The sequence below is a fragment of the Chionomys nivalis genome, chromosome 6 (genome assembly GCF_950005125.1).
Source record: "Chionomys nivalis chromosome 6, mChiNiv1.1, whole genome shotgun sequence".
Lineage (NCBI taxonomy): Eukaryota > Metazoa > Chordata > Mammalia > Rodentia > Cricetidae > Chionomys > Chionomys nivalis.
The window spans coordinates 13,238,398-13,251,637 of record NC_080091.1 but is presented as its reverse complement, the minus strand read 5'-3'; the positions used below and the strand labels follow the sequence as shown (position 1 = coordinate 13,251,637).

The 13,240-nt window shown below is 44.2% G+C and overlaps 1 protein-coding gene and 1 pseudogene across 1 annotated transcript in view; one reads left to right on the top strand and one right to left on the bottom strand.

The window, feature by feature from the left end:
- Acyp2 (acylphosphatase 2) overlaps positions 1-13,240 on the bottom strand; it is a 157,098-nt gene that overhangs the window by 66,633 nt on the left and 77,225 nt on the right. The window lies entirely within an intron of this gene.
- On the top strand, positions 428-2,025 carry LOC130875583 (astrocytic phosphoprotein PEA-15-like; annotated as a pseudogene).

Below are 13,240 nucleotides of genomic sequence, written 5' to 3'. Positions count from 1 at the left end.
GTTGCTCCTGAATGTGAGTTCAAAGGAAGCTATGCTGGGAAGCGAAAGAGAAATCTGAAGAGGTAAGGACACTGGCTTCAGGGGCAAAGTGTGGAAGATCATATATGAAGAGATTCTTAGCAAAACCAAATTGTAAAGACCAGAAAGGGTGGGCTGCATGCCTGCATTACAGCCCAAACTAAGGTAGCTTGCTAGGGCACGGGGAGGGAACACTAGAGAGCAAGTCCTGGGAATCAGCGAGAATGGGGGAGAGCCTTCAAGGCTAGAGAAGGAGCTAGGGGTTGCACTAAGCACATAGAGAGTTCTAGATGCTGAGGAGAATTTTGGTGTCATCTGGATCATGTGGGACGTGAGCAGGGATCACACTTTCAAATCTGCATGCATTACTTTATAGACTCCATTTCCCCTTAGTTCTACCATGCTGACCATGAAGAATGCAATTGTAATAACAGGGCGATCTTTTTATGGAAACACATCTAGTCAGATCCTAAGGCTGCCCTTCCCTAGCTATGAAACTTGAACCTCCTCACCCTGTTTCTCAGTCCAGCAAAGCATAGGGTAAGGCCCACAGCAAGGCCCAGTAAACAGCAGCAGGTGCTTGTCACAGAGGAAATGACTGCCTGATATGTGGGAAGGCTATTTGATAAAGACTTGTCGTGAGGATGAGATTAGCTAACAAACAAACAAAAACAACAAGCAAGCAAATAAAAACAAGGAAAACATGTCTTGGTCCAGGCATTTTACTCTATAACAGTTGTAGCTGTTACCATCCAAGAGAAACTCTCAACTAGTGTTGCATACTATTATTTTTCAACTAATTTTGCAGTGTTTTTTTTTCTTAAAGAATATATACATGTTTTTTAGGGTAATAACTTTTTGTCAGCTATTGCCACAGTGATCCTGTATAACAAAACAATAACAATATTACATTGTTAATGTCGTTATAACAACACTGTATACAATGTTACAATAACAACCATTATCCTCATGGTCACATGTCTCTACAATGACTATAGATCAGCCAGCATAGGCTAGGATTAAATGAGATAATATTGTTCAAATGTAGGCTGGGCTGTAGTTTTCTCCACCTGTGCTGATTTGGGGCCCCAACATGATTGATCATGAACTATCAAGCAAAAACCCCTTCTCGTTACTAATTACCAGTGAACCCCAAGCTGAAGAAAGCAAGCTTATTTAGGCTTCATGTTATGTCCACTAATACATTCTAGTCACAAAACAAGGGGGACGAGGGCAGGAGAGACAGCTCAGCAAGAGCACTTGCTACCTACAGAAGAGCCACACCACAGCTCCCAGCCATCTCTAACTCCAGTTCCAGGAGACCTGACACCCCCACTCCCTTTTGGCCTCCATAGGCACTAGGTACACAAATGGAACACATACACACATACAGGCAAAACAATCATTCACATAAAAATAAAACCAAACCAAACGAACAAAAACAAACCACCCAACCAAAACCCTAGTGCTGTGCTCAGGCTCTGCTCCATGGCCGGGAGAGACGGTGGCAGCCGGAGCCAAGGAGCAGGATCCAGACGGAGCTTAGGAGCCATGGACCAGAATGCCCACCCCTGGGCTCTCGGCTCTGCGGGCATCACGGTAGACAGAGTATGGTACTCTTCTTCAGGATCTGACCAACAACATCACCCTTGAAGATCTGAAATAGCTCACGTCATCCTGCAAGAAGGACACTCCAGGAGGAGAGTGAAAAGATCACCACCCGCAGTGCCTGGCATAACTTCCCGGAGAGCCACACAAAAGCTGAAGAAAGACAACCTCTCCTTCATGGAGCACATCTCTGAGATATGCCACTGTTCTGACCTGCTCACTATGGTGGCTGACTACAGAACCCGTGTGCTGAAGATCTCGGAGGACGATGAGCTGGACACCAAGCTAATTGGTATCCTCAGTGCCAAAAAGTACAAAGACATTAACGGGCAGCTCTCTGAGAAAGACTTCATCAAATTGGCTCTCCTACCTGAGCAAGGAGAAGAGGAAGAAGGTTGAATCTGCATCATATCCTTCACCATCTTCAATGGGAGGGCTAGTGCAACACCCTGCCCGGTACCCACTTACTAACTTCGTGCTAACCCCCTTACTATGTGCCTGTGTGTTTCTATGCGTGAGCTCTGGCTGTCTGGCTGTCCTCTGGCTCACCTAGTTCCTCTTCCTCGTGAAGGGGCTGGAGTCAGGGAGGTGGGGGAGAAGTGGAGGCTGTGTGATTGGCACACTCCTCTCCCTCCCCTTTCCTCCTCTCTTCCCTCACATCTTTAAAGTATGAAAGCAGAAAGGACCTGTATTTTCCTACACTGAGGAGCTCAGGTGACAACGAGAGGGATGGTTAGAGCTAAAGAGAATGAAGCAGCGGGGAAGGAAGGTAAAGAGGCTACTCAGCCTCCACCTGGAAGGCCAAAGAAGAGCCAGAGTTCAGTGTTTGTATGGCTGGGCTGGGCTGGCTAGCCTCCAGTTTCCAGCTATTCCTCAGGCTAAAGGTCTGTGTACCAGCAGAGCCTCTTTTATGCCCTTGTCATGGACCTGGGATGGGTTTGAGTCAGAAATCATAATGAGAAGGCCACTAGATCCTTTCTTGGCCCCAAAGACCAAACCCCATGGGGATCCCGCATTCGCTGTCCTCAGCTTCTGCTCTGGAGAGACTATGCGGGGACCATGTACTACTGAGCCTGCGATAGGGATGCAGGCAGACAGGCCCACTTTCTACTCCTCTGTTCCTAAACACAGACTATTGAATATACTGACCCCGAGCCTAGGGAGGTTTTAACTTCAACCTGCCCACACCTACAGGGTTCCAATATGGATACTGTAGGCAACCTTCCCATTTTACAGTTTTGAAAACCCCAATCAAAAAAGAAGTTAATGACAGTGGTTTCCTCTGCACTGTTTACCACCACAATTCAGTGCAGGAAGGGACTGGTAACCTTTCTCATTTGGGTTTGGGGATGCTTCACAGCCAAGTCATTAGGGTACAGTGGCCGAGCCCAGGCTCCTTCCCCATCTTGACCATGCTGATGTGTGTGTGTGTTCTACATACATGTATATTAAACCTGCACTGCCAGGTCTGCCCCCTTTTTTGAGTTTTTTAGCATTAACTTATTGCCTAGGTCAGAGCAGGAGTGGGAGGGGATTGCCACAGTGAAGGGAGTGGCAGACCCAAATTGTTACATAGCCCAAACAGAGAAGAAAGCATTAAACCAAATCACAATAAACATTATATTTACATGCAAGCTCAGAGACTATTTAGAGGAAGTTGAAGGTAGGAGCTTCTAGGATGTGGAAGCAAAGCCTCACAGGGAGGGGAGGACCAGTGTCAAAAGAGAGAAGCTAGGCAGGCTAGTACCCCATCAACTCCTAGCCCAATCTGCTCATCCCCTCTGCTTTAGCATACACACCTCCAAGACTCCAGTTTTGCCTTAAAGGTCCTTTCTAAGTCTCCCTAGTCCTGCCTGGCTTCTCCTTTAAGAAAAGAGATGCTTGTACAGCTGGGGGAAAGGAAATAAGCATAAACCATCTTTCCATCTAGGATGGTATAGGTGAGCCGGAGCAAGATGGAGCTTTCCTCATGGGAGAGGCAGGGGAAGAGAGGGTGTGCTTCAGCAGTTTCTCCATACAGCAAAACCCCCAGACTTTAAACAGACTAACCTTCCTGAGAGACTGACTACATGGCCACCTGCAAGCTGCTGTCAGGTTGGCCCTGCCTGGGCTCCACTGTCTGCAGCCTGCACAGCCTTGCTCTAACCCTGGAATAAAGGTGACTGACTATGAAAAACAAACCACAACAAACAAAAAACAAAGCAAAATACTGTGGGGTGATGATATTAAACCAGGCACAAACAGCCTGGGGAGAAACAGGCCCTCTCTGGCCTAAACTAGACTAAACCGGCTGAGCCTGCACTGTGGTTACTTCCGCCTGAGCCAACCTAGGTCTGCCAAGGCCAGCAAAAGTTGCCGAGCCATGAGACAAGATGACCTAAACCAGGCTCCAACCACCAGAGAAGACGACCTGGTGCCAGCGCTGCAGCTTCCCCTGCCCCAGGTGGGGGAAGGTATATAAGGCTTTCGCCTTTCTGAAGAAACCGAGCTTGCTGCATTCAGCCTGGCTCCTGACCAGGCGTCTACTCACCCCATTCCCCGAGGGGCAGCTGGGTGGGACAAAGCAACATCTGGCGCCCAAACAGGGTGCGGCCCTGGCAGAGGCATCAGGGTCACTCCTCTTGTTGCTGCTGTCCTGCTTGGGGTCTTTATTTTTGCCCGTTTCTGCTGTCTCCGCTTTCACTTGGGTCTGCCCATCCTGCTGCGCCGCCTTCTCTCATCTGCAGTGTGCCGAGACGCCACTCTTTGGTGTCTGATGGTGAGTTAGCCCCAATGTGTTGTGTATTCTCTTGGTCACACCCTGGGTAAGTGCTGAGACCCCTCTTCCTCTCTGCTGTTTGTTTGTCTGTTCCAGTGAACAGGGAGGCACACTTTCTCTGACCCAGTTCACCCGGCACTTCCATATAAGGACTGACCCCCGCTCCCAGGGAGTGGAATCAAAGGCTGACCCCCAAACGTCATCCTTGTCCAAAGACACTGTGTGGGCATATGGCCATGGCCTAACAAACCACGGAAATATACAAAGAATTCAAGAAACTGGTCATCAAAAGAACAAATAATCCAATAAAAAAAATGGGGTACAGACCTAAACAGAGAACTCCCAACAGAGGAATCTAAAATGGCTGAAAGACACTTAAGGAAATGTTCAACATCCTTAGTCATCAAAGAAATGCAAATCAAAACAACTCTGAGTTTCGATCTTACACCTGTAAGAATGGCCAAGATCAAAAACACTGATGACAACTTATGCTGGAGAGGTTGTGGGGAAAAGGGAACACTTCTGCATTCTGGTGGGAATGCAAGCTGGTACAGCCCCTTTGGATGTCAGTGTGGCGATTTCTCAGAAAATTAGGAGACAACCTTCCTCAAGACTCAGTAATACCACTTTTGGGTACATATCCAAACGATGCTCAATCGTGCCACAAGGACATGTTCTAGCAAGTCAGGATGTCATATCAACAATTTTACCTTTCTGCTCAAAACCTACATAAGCGTCTTCCTGAATTACCAGTCTCCCAATGCAAACACCTATCCGGGTTCTGAGTGACCTGTGCTTGCCCTTCTGGGGTCCCTCCAGAGAACAGGGGTTAACCCCCATGGCCTGCTGCCTAATGCCATTTGGCAGATGGCTGTCACTCATCATGTGTCTTTTGGCAACCTTAGATATGCTCATGCTGCGATTGACACTTGCTCTTGCTTTACCTATGCCCTTGCATTGCCAGGGGAAAAAGAAACTAATGCTATTAAAGCCTTAAAATCAGCAATATTAATAATGGGAGTGACATGGGCCATGAAAACAGATAATGGCCTTCCATCACAGCAATTCACTGACTCTGTGGGTTCTTGGAAGATCACTCACATTACAGGTATTCCCTACAATCCCCAGGGCTGAGCCCTTGCTGAGTGCGCAAACCACACAATTAAGGAGCTCTTGGCTCGGATAATCTCTCCCGAAGAAAAGCAGGACCCCAAGTTGACTTTGGTGAAAGTACTCTTCCATATAAATTTCCTCAGTTTTGATGAAGCAGGGTTGAGCCTGGAATACAAACATTGGGCTTACTTGTTACAGGACACACCCCTGCTGCTGGTGAGATGGAAGGACCCCATCACTCTTCAATGGCAAACCCCGGCCCCACTCCAGACTCAAGGGCGAAGGTATGCTATGTCTTTCCACAGGGTTGTTGTAGGGGGCAGAGCCACTTGTTAGTCCTGGCCGCCCTGCTAGCTTACACTAGAAATAATCACACTGAAACTGTATTCATTAAAACACTGCTTGGCCCATTAGCTCTAGTTTCTTACTGGCTAATTCTTACATCTTAATTTAACCCATTTCTATTAATCTGTATATCGCCACATGGCAGCAGCTTACCGACAAAGATTCTAACCGATATCTGTCTCAGGAGGAGGATCCATGGCTTCTCTCTGACTCTGCTTTCTTCCTCCAAGAATTCAGTTCTGTCTTCACCGACCTAAGTTCTGCCCTATCAGGCCAAGGCAGTTTCTTTATTCATTAACCAATACAAGCAACACAAAGAAAGGACTCCCACATCACAGGGTGTCACTGGGCTGATATGGGTACCCTCGAGAGATGTGTGGCCTGCCATGGAGGGGTAATATATTTTGTCTACTCCTTGCTCATAATTCACCCCACCCTAGCGGAGGGTTTGTGGGCCCTTGTCCCCCTGCCCTGCTCTCTTACGGTAGCTATTGACTCCCCTGTATACCCAAATCTGTTCTCCTGTAATGCAAGTCTGGGGTTGCTTTTCATGGATCTGGTAAATACAACCCAAAAACTAGGAGGCACCTGGTCCACAAATAAAATTCTCTGTTGCACCACAAAGGCTTCCTCCACCAGTCCCTGTGTGCGACTATATACCACAGGGGACTTTCATGGCAATGCCACCAACAGAACCATGGTGGGCATGGAGCTTCTGGCCCCCCACATTACAAATCCCCAAGGGATCCTCCAGAAATATCCCAACCACTTTTACCTCGATGTCCACAGATGCACCGACTGCCCACCTCCATAGCACTCCTTATCCCTTGGGAATACTGCTAACCTGCTCTAGGTTCCCAGTGGTCTGGAGATTATCAGGTACAGCCTAATAATCTCAAACTTGACATGTGGAGACTCACTTCAACTGATGTCTCCCATATTATTCCACATGTTCTCAGGGATCCCATACAATCTCAATCTGACCCTATCATGGGCAACTGGTATTTATGTGTCCCCTCCAATTGTCTTGATTTGTGCTTCTTAACACTTTTAAAGGGTGGCTGTCTCTTTAATGGGACCTACTTCCAGAAGGTATACTAACTAATGAATGCTTACAAAAAGAAGTAAAGTATACACGACACAAACACATCAAATCAGCTAGAAGGCCACCCCAGTCTGTGTCCAGTCCCCCTTCTTCTTTCTGGCAACAAATGGACACCCCCTATTGCTCTCATGAGACATGTTCCCTAACAGCCTGCTGGCTGGGACAGTCAACAACAGCCATTCTAACGAGAGAACCAGCAGCCATCTGGGCCCCTGTTGTCAACGCTACCCATTTTTCATGCCATCACCATTATGCCTCAGACACACTGAGCAAACATAAATAGAATAAAAAGAGATCTTGGAATCATAACCGCTATTATTGTGGCCATTGTACCTGCAATTAGGAGAAGCAGAGGCTAGAATGGTATCACTAACACAAAGCCCCCACGGTTGACACATGGTTGCCAGTCTGCTGAAACACTACATGCCCAAGAGGTATCACCTCTATCAGGCCACACACATATTGTGACAATAAATTCACCTCTGGGCTGAGGAACTAACCTTGGTAAGAGACATGTCACTGCTGGCTTGCAACCCTCGATATCAAGCGATATGTCTCACCCCCTACCAGGTTTCTATTGCCTCCCTGGAAAGACTTCAATTATCTCAAAATATTAAAGGAACCTGGTCAGACATGTTCCTTAATTATTCCATATTACTCTGAGAACAAATTCATCAATTAAATATAACTAGGTTTCAGGTCATGTCTTTGGATACTGACTTCCTAACTAATGAATATTTGGGATAATAAGAAACTCCTTAATCCTCCCTGCATGCTGCTTACATATGCTTTGTTGGGTGGGGTGGCATTCCTAAACAGTATTCTGTTCAAGTGTCTCCTACACACATCCGAAGTCAACAGGCAGCTACCAAGGTGACCTTATAGGTATTAATAGATCTTAGACATCCTGAACAAAACTCTTCAAAGGAGGTGACATACTTATGGCTCATAGAAATTCAGAGTGCTACTAAGACCTCTATACCAGACTACTCTCCAGGTATGGTGCTCTTGGAGGGTTAGAAGTCAATAACAAGTGCTGCGGGAGCTCCTTCTGCTCCTTTAGCCAATAGCCTTTAAAATACCAGCCCACTTGGCCGTGGTCTCTTTTGCTTTAAAAAGCAGCGGTAGCCATGCAAGCTCTCTCTCTCTCTCTTGCTTCGGACTCCGCTTCCAGCTACTAGACTCCTTTCCTGGTCATGCAGAGGGCTGTTGTCTAGGATGGTGATCTGTAAGTTTTTCCTTTAAATAAACAGCCCTTTTATTAATCATAATTCCAAACTGGTATAGGACTGTTTTGTGACTTACACCTTCAGACAAGTAAGAGCTTACTTGGCAAGCCAACCTAAGACAAACATGGTCCATAAGGCTGAGCCCTCCTAAGGTGAAGACAACAAGGCCAGGTGAAAACACCCTGACGCCCATTGGGCATCCCGAAAAATAAAATAAAAACGGTAGAAATATGGGGTGATATTTGGCCAGGTACAAAGGGCCTGATGGCCAACAGCCGTCTCTGGTCTAAACTGGACTAAACTGACTAGATGAGCATGTGCTATGGTAACTTCCTCATGAGCCAACTTAGGTCTGCCAAGGGGCCTCAGCAACAACTGTCAAGCGCTGAGACAAGATGATCTAAACCCAGTCTTCAGCTGCCACGAAAGACGACCTGGTGCCAGTGCAGCTGCTCCCCCCCCCCCCCCCAGGTGGGTGGAAGGTATATAAGGCTTTCTTCTTCCTGAAGAAGCTGAGCTTGCTGCCTTCAGCCTGGCTCCCAGTATCTGAGTCATTGACCTCAAGTCTATCTGCCCCCTTCCCAAGGGGCAGCTTGGTAGGACAAAGCAACAAAGTCCCAGGGCCGAATCCGGTCTCAGTGCAATGGGACTGAACAGTAACTTCCAACAATGGGTATTTACATTTTAACTAGCTAGTAAACATTTGTGTGATCTATGTCCTAACTCGTAGTTAAATTCCTACTGGGGAAATTCTGATAGAATGGTCCTATGATAATTAAAGAGAAGAATTTGGAAAGATGAGACATTAGGTATTTTGAAAAAAAAATTCTCTGATATTCTAGTTGCTAAAGAAATTAAAGTCAGGCTTCAGCTGTTTGTTTATAAAGTAATTTTAAGCAAATTTTATGTGTTTTCAAATTGTCTCATTACTAAAACCATCTACAGCAAGTGATGCTGTTATTAAAGCAGTACATGGCAGATTTATGTGATTTGCATTTGAACAATTATCATTTAAAAACATTCATAAGTGCATTAGAGGAAAGAGCTAACATGCCTCACTTATTCTAAAGGAACTACAAAATGTATAAAGGCTGACTTTAAAATGAAAATGAATTGGGGAATGGTGGCATATGCCTGTAATCCCAGCACTCAGGAGACTGAGACTGAGGCCGGAGAAACCACAGTTTCATAGTCTGAACTACATAAGACCATTCTCAAAAAAGAAAAAAAAAAAGGAAAAGAAAAAGAAACCAAGCATCAAATAAATAGGAAGCCATAAGTTAACACATGTGTTTTGAACTTTAAGTACCTTCAATAAACAAAACATTAGACTTATAAAATAATAGCTAACAAAACATACTTAGTCAAAACTATACCAGAGTATTTTCATTCATTTCATAAGTTATTCAATGCAAACTGATTTTAATTAAGAGATTATATTTAGTTATTAATATGAGAAAACAGACTGGCAGTATTTAAAATATTTGTCAGAATAATAACAGAAACAAAGCATTGCTTGGCAATGGTGAAGCTGAGTTTCGCAGGAGTCTGTTGCTAGGACTTCACTGTTTTGTGACAGAACAGTCAACAGTCGCAAGCATCTAAACGGGGTGTTGGGAACCTGATAACTGACTGCGTTGGTAAAAACTATCATGAATTTCACTAGTGGGTAGAGAAAGTCTGGGTATTAATTATAATGAACACATCTGCAACATTCCTTTAGACTCTACTACAGGATCTGCAGTCTGTTCTTCTTTCTAAACTCTCCAGTGGATCTGCTGGCAGAAATAACTTCAGATTGCAAATACATGGTGTCATCCAAACCCTCCAACACATTACCCCAGCTTATCTCTCCCACCCAATACTCCTGTGGGGTGTACCTGTGTGCTAACCTGTTTGTGTGAGTGTGTTGACATGCAGAAGCCAGAGGAGGACCCTGAGTGTCATGTATATTCTGCCTTATTCCCTTGAGAGATCTCTCACAGAACCTGAAGCTCACTGGTTAGGTTGGCAAGCCAGAGAACTCCTAGGGTCTGCTCGTCTCCAACCTGCAGTGCTGAGGTTACAAGCGTGCGGGTCCAGGACTGGCTTTTCTTCGTGGGTACAGGAAATAGTAAGTGAGAGCCTCATGCTTGCAAATACTTTACCCACAAAGCCATGTCTACAACTCCAAAACTCAATCCCTGTGTATGTGTGTACAACTCAACAACAAAAAATTAACTTAAAGTAAATTGTCAAGAATAAGTGACGTTGACTATTAAAGTGTTAGGGTAAGTTCAATATTTCAGTATCACCAGCAAAAGTTACAACACATGATGTCTAAATTTTGTCATCATTCAGGAAGACAATGCTTGATCTCCCTGATTCCTCTGGTTCCCCTGGACCCCCTCATTCCCCTGGTCCTCCTGGATACCCTGATTCCCCAGTCCCCTGATCTCACTGGTCCCCGTCTCATCCCCCTGGCAAGATTGTTTGTCAGAAACTGAGACTGAGTCTATTCACCATGACTGGACAAATGCTCAGTGCTTGATCTATGCTGACTTTTAAGTTGTGGGATATTTATAAGAGGAAACAAATTCAATAAAAATTACTCATGATGACAATTATGAACATTTTAGTCATACTATTTAGATGAATCATCCTTGATTCAAAATTTGAAATCCAAAATGGCACTGAACTCCCAAACTTTTTGAGCTTCAACATGGAAATTTCTACACCTGACCCTCGGTGATGGGTCACAGCCAACTCATGAGCACTGAAATGCTGCAAAATATAACACTAAGTGTGTATGGTAATATGAGCAATAAATGGATTTTATGGTTTAGACTTGGGTGCTTTCTTCCAAGATATCTCACTGTATAATGCAAGCATTCCAAAACCGGAAAAAACTAAAGTATATCCATAAATATGAACTATACAGGATGTACTGTGGATCATTCAGGTTTCCTTGCACTGATTTACTCACATACAAAATGAAAGTGGCATTAATATATTTTATGAAGCTGCTGAGATTAAATATAAAAGTGAGTGTAAAAATATATATGTAATTTTATTTAACATAAATAAATGTGACCATGCCTGTTATGGTTTGAATAGGAATGGCCCCCACCTGATGTGTTTGAATGCTGGACCCATAGGGAGTGGCACTGTAAGGAGGTGTGGCTTTGCTGGAGTATGTATGGTCTTGTTGGAGAAAGTGTGTCACTGTGGGGTTGGGCTTTGAGGTATCAGATGCTTAAGTCCAGGCATGCAGATCTTTTCCCGCTACCTGCTGATCAAGATATAGAACTCTCAGCTCCTTCTCCAGAGCCATGTCTGCCTGCATGCCACCATGCTTCCTGCCATGATGATAATGGACTAAACCTCTGAAAATCTAAGCCAGCCCCAGTTAAATGTTTTCCTTTATAAGAGTTGTCGTGGTCATGGTTTCTCTTCACAGCAATAGAAACCCTAAGACAATGCCATTAAAATGTCTTATAGTAGATATGGAAGCTTACTCTTTAAGATTTCTGTGTGTGTATGTGTGCATGGCTGTGTAATATCTGCATGTGAGTGCAAGAGCCTGCAAAGGCCAGAAGAGGGTGTCGGATTCCTCGGGGCTGAGTTACAGGCAGCTGGGAGTCACCAGGCAAGGATGCTGGAACCCAGTTCACATCACCTGTTCTACCACCTCTCCTGCCTTCAAAAGACATCTGCTTTATCATGCACCCAATTTAGACAGTGATCTTTACTGTAAAGTCTTGATGACAATAACCTAGGATTCGTGTCCCACTAGTTTTCCAAGTGGTTATAATTTAAACATCATTTCATCTTTCTCAGCTACAATTTTCTCATCTGTAAAGGGAAAAAGGAAATGGGAATGCCTGTGCTACTTTCTTTTGATAATATAAATAGAATAATTAATGAAACCAATATATTTAAGGGTTGAATAATTCAACATAAAAATTTTAAGATTTAAAGATAGTCCATACCTTTCAGATGACCACATGCAACTGACTCTAAGGATATGTTATTTTGGAAAAGAGTTTCTGCTTTTGTTTCCACCGAAGGTGAGAACCTGTGGATTCCTTCCAGGCTAATGTGGTTTGATAGAACAAGATCCCCCTGAAAAGTTTCCGTGAACTATAAAAAATACTTTGCCCAACAAACAGCAAGAAGCAGTTTGGAGAAAACAATGCCCAAATTCCCAAAATGATTGTTTATAAATGTTTATTTGCATTTAAAGAGGGATATGCTATAGAAATGAATACTTTACATTGGCATTTTACATTGAATCTTGGTCTATTGATACAAATTAAAGGTCAATTTTGTTAAACTGGGTATATGTATTTTTGCTCTTGTTTAAGGTATTGTGTTTGTGTGGCTCATTTAAAAATGTAATGTATAATTAAGAATATAGATTAATAGATAGTAATTTATAATAATCAAACTTTTAGCCATGTTAGGTTTTCTAGATATACAGAGATATATTTCAGTTAGATAATCTTCAACATTTCAAAGACCTACGGAATAAGGCATTTAAAATGTTTTAAGAACTTAGACTTTTTTTTGATAGTGAGACATGTCTGCTTCTGGCAGCACCAATTACTTCAGAGAGGTTGATGGGCATCAAAGAAAATCATTATGGAATTTACCTTCAACGTTGATAAGGCTAACCATTCAGGCAAGAAACTGCTCTTGCCTAGACTGCTTTATATTGTATGAACTGGACATGCAGGACCCACAGAAAAGTGATTGCTGAACTGTCCAAAAGATGGGATGGTTCTTCAGGGTTCCTGCTTCACAGAAGAAACTGTCAGACATTCTGCAGGACATGGAAGAAAGCAACTTATGAACTTTTCCAGAACAAGGCAAAACAGATCTTCAAATTTCATTCTTCATGGAAAAGTCTGCTAGATACTATGGGCCTGTAGGCTCAAGATGGATGCCCCAACAGTACAGAAGGACTTTAGGTGACTGTCCAGGTATCAAGATGTCGCTCTCAATTTTAAAACTTTAGAAGTTGCTGCCGGGCGGTGGTGGCGCACGCCTTTAATCCCAGCACTCGGGAGGCAGAGACAGGCG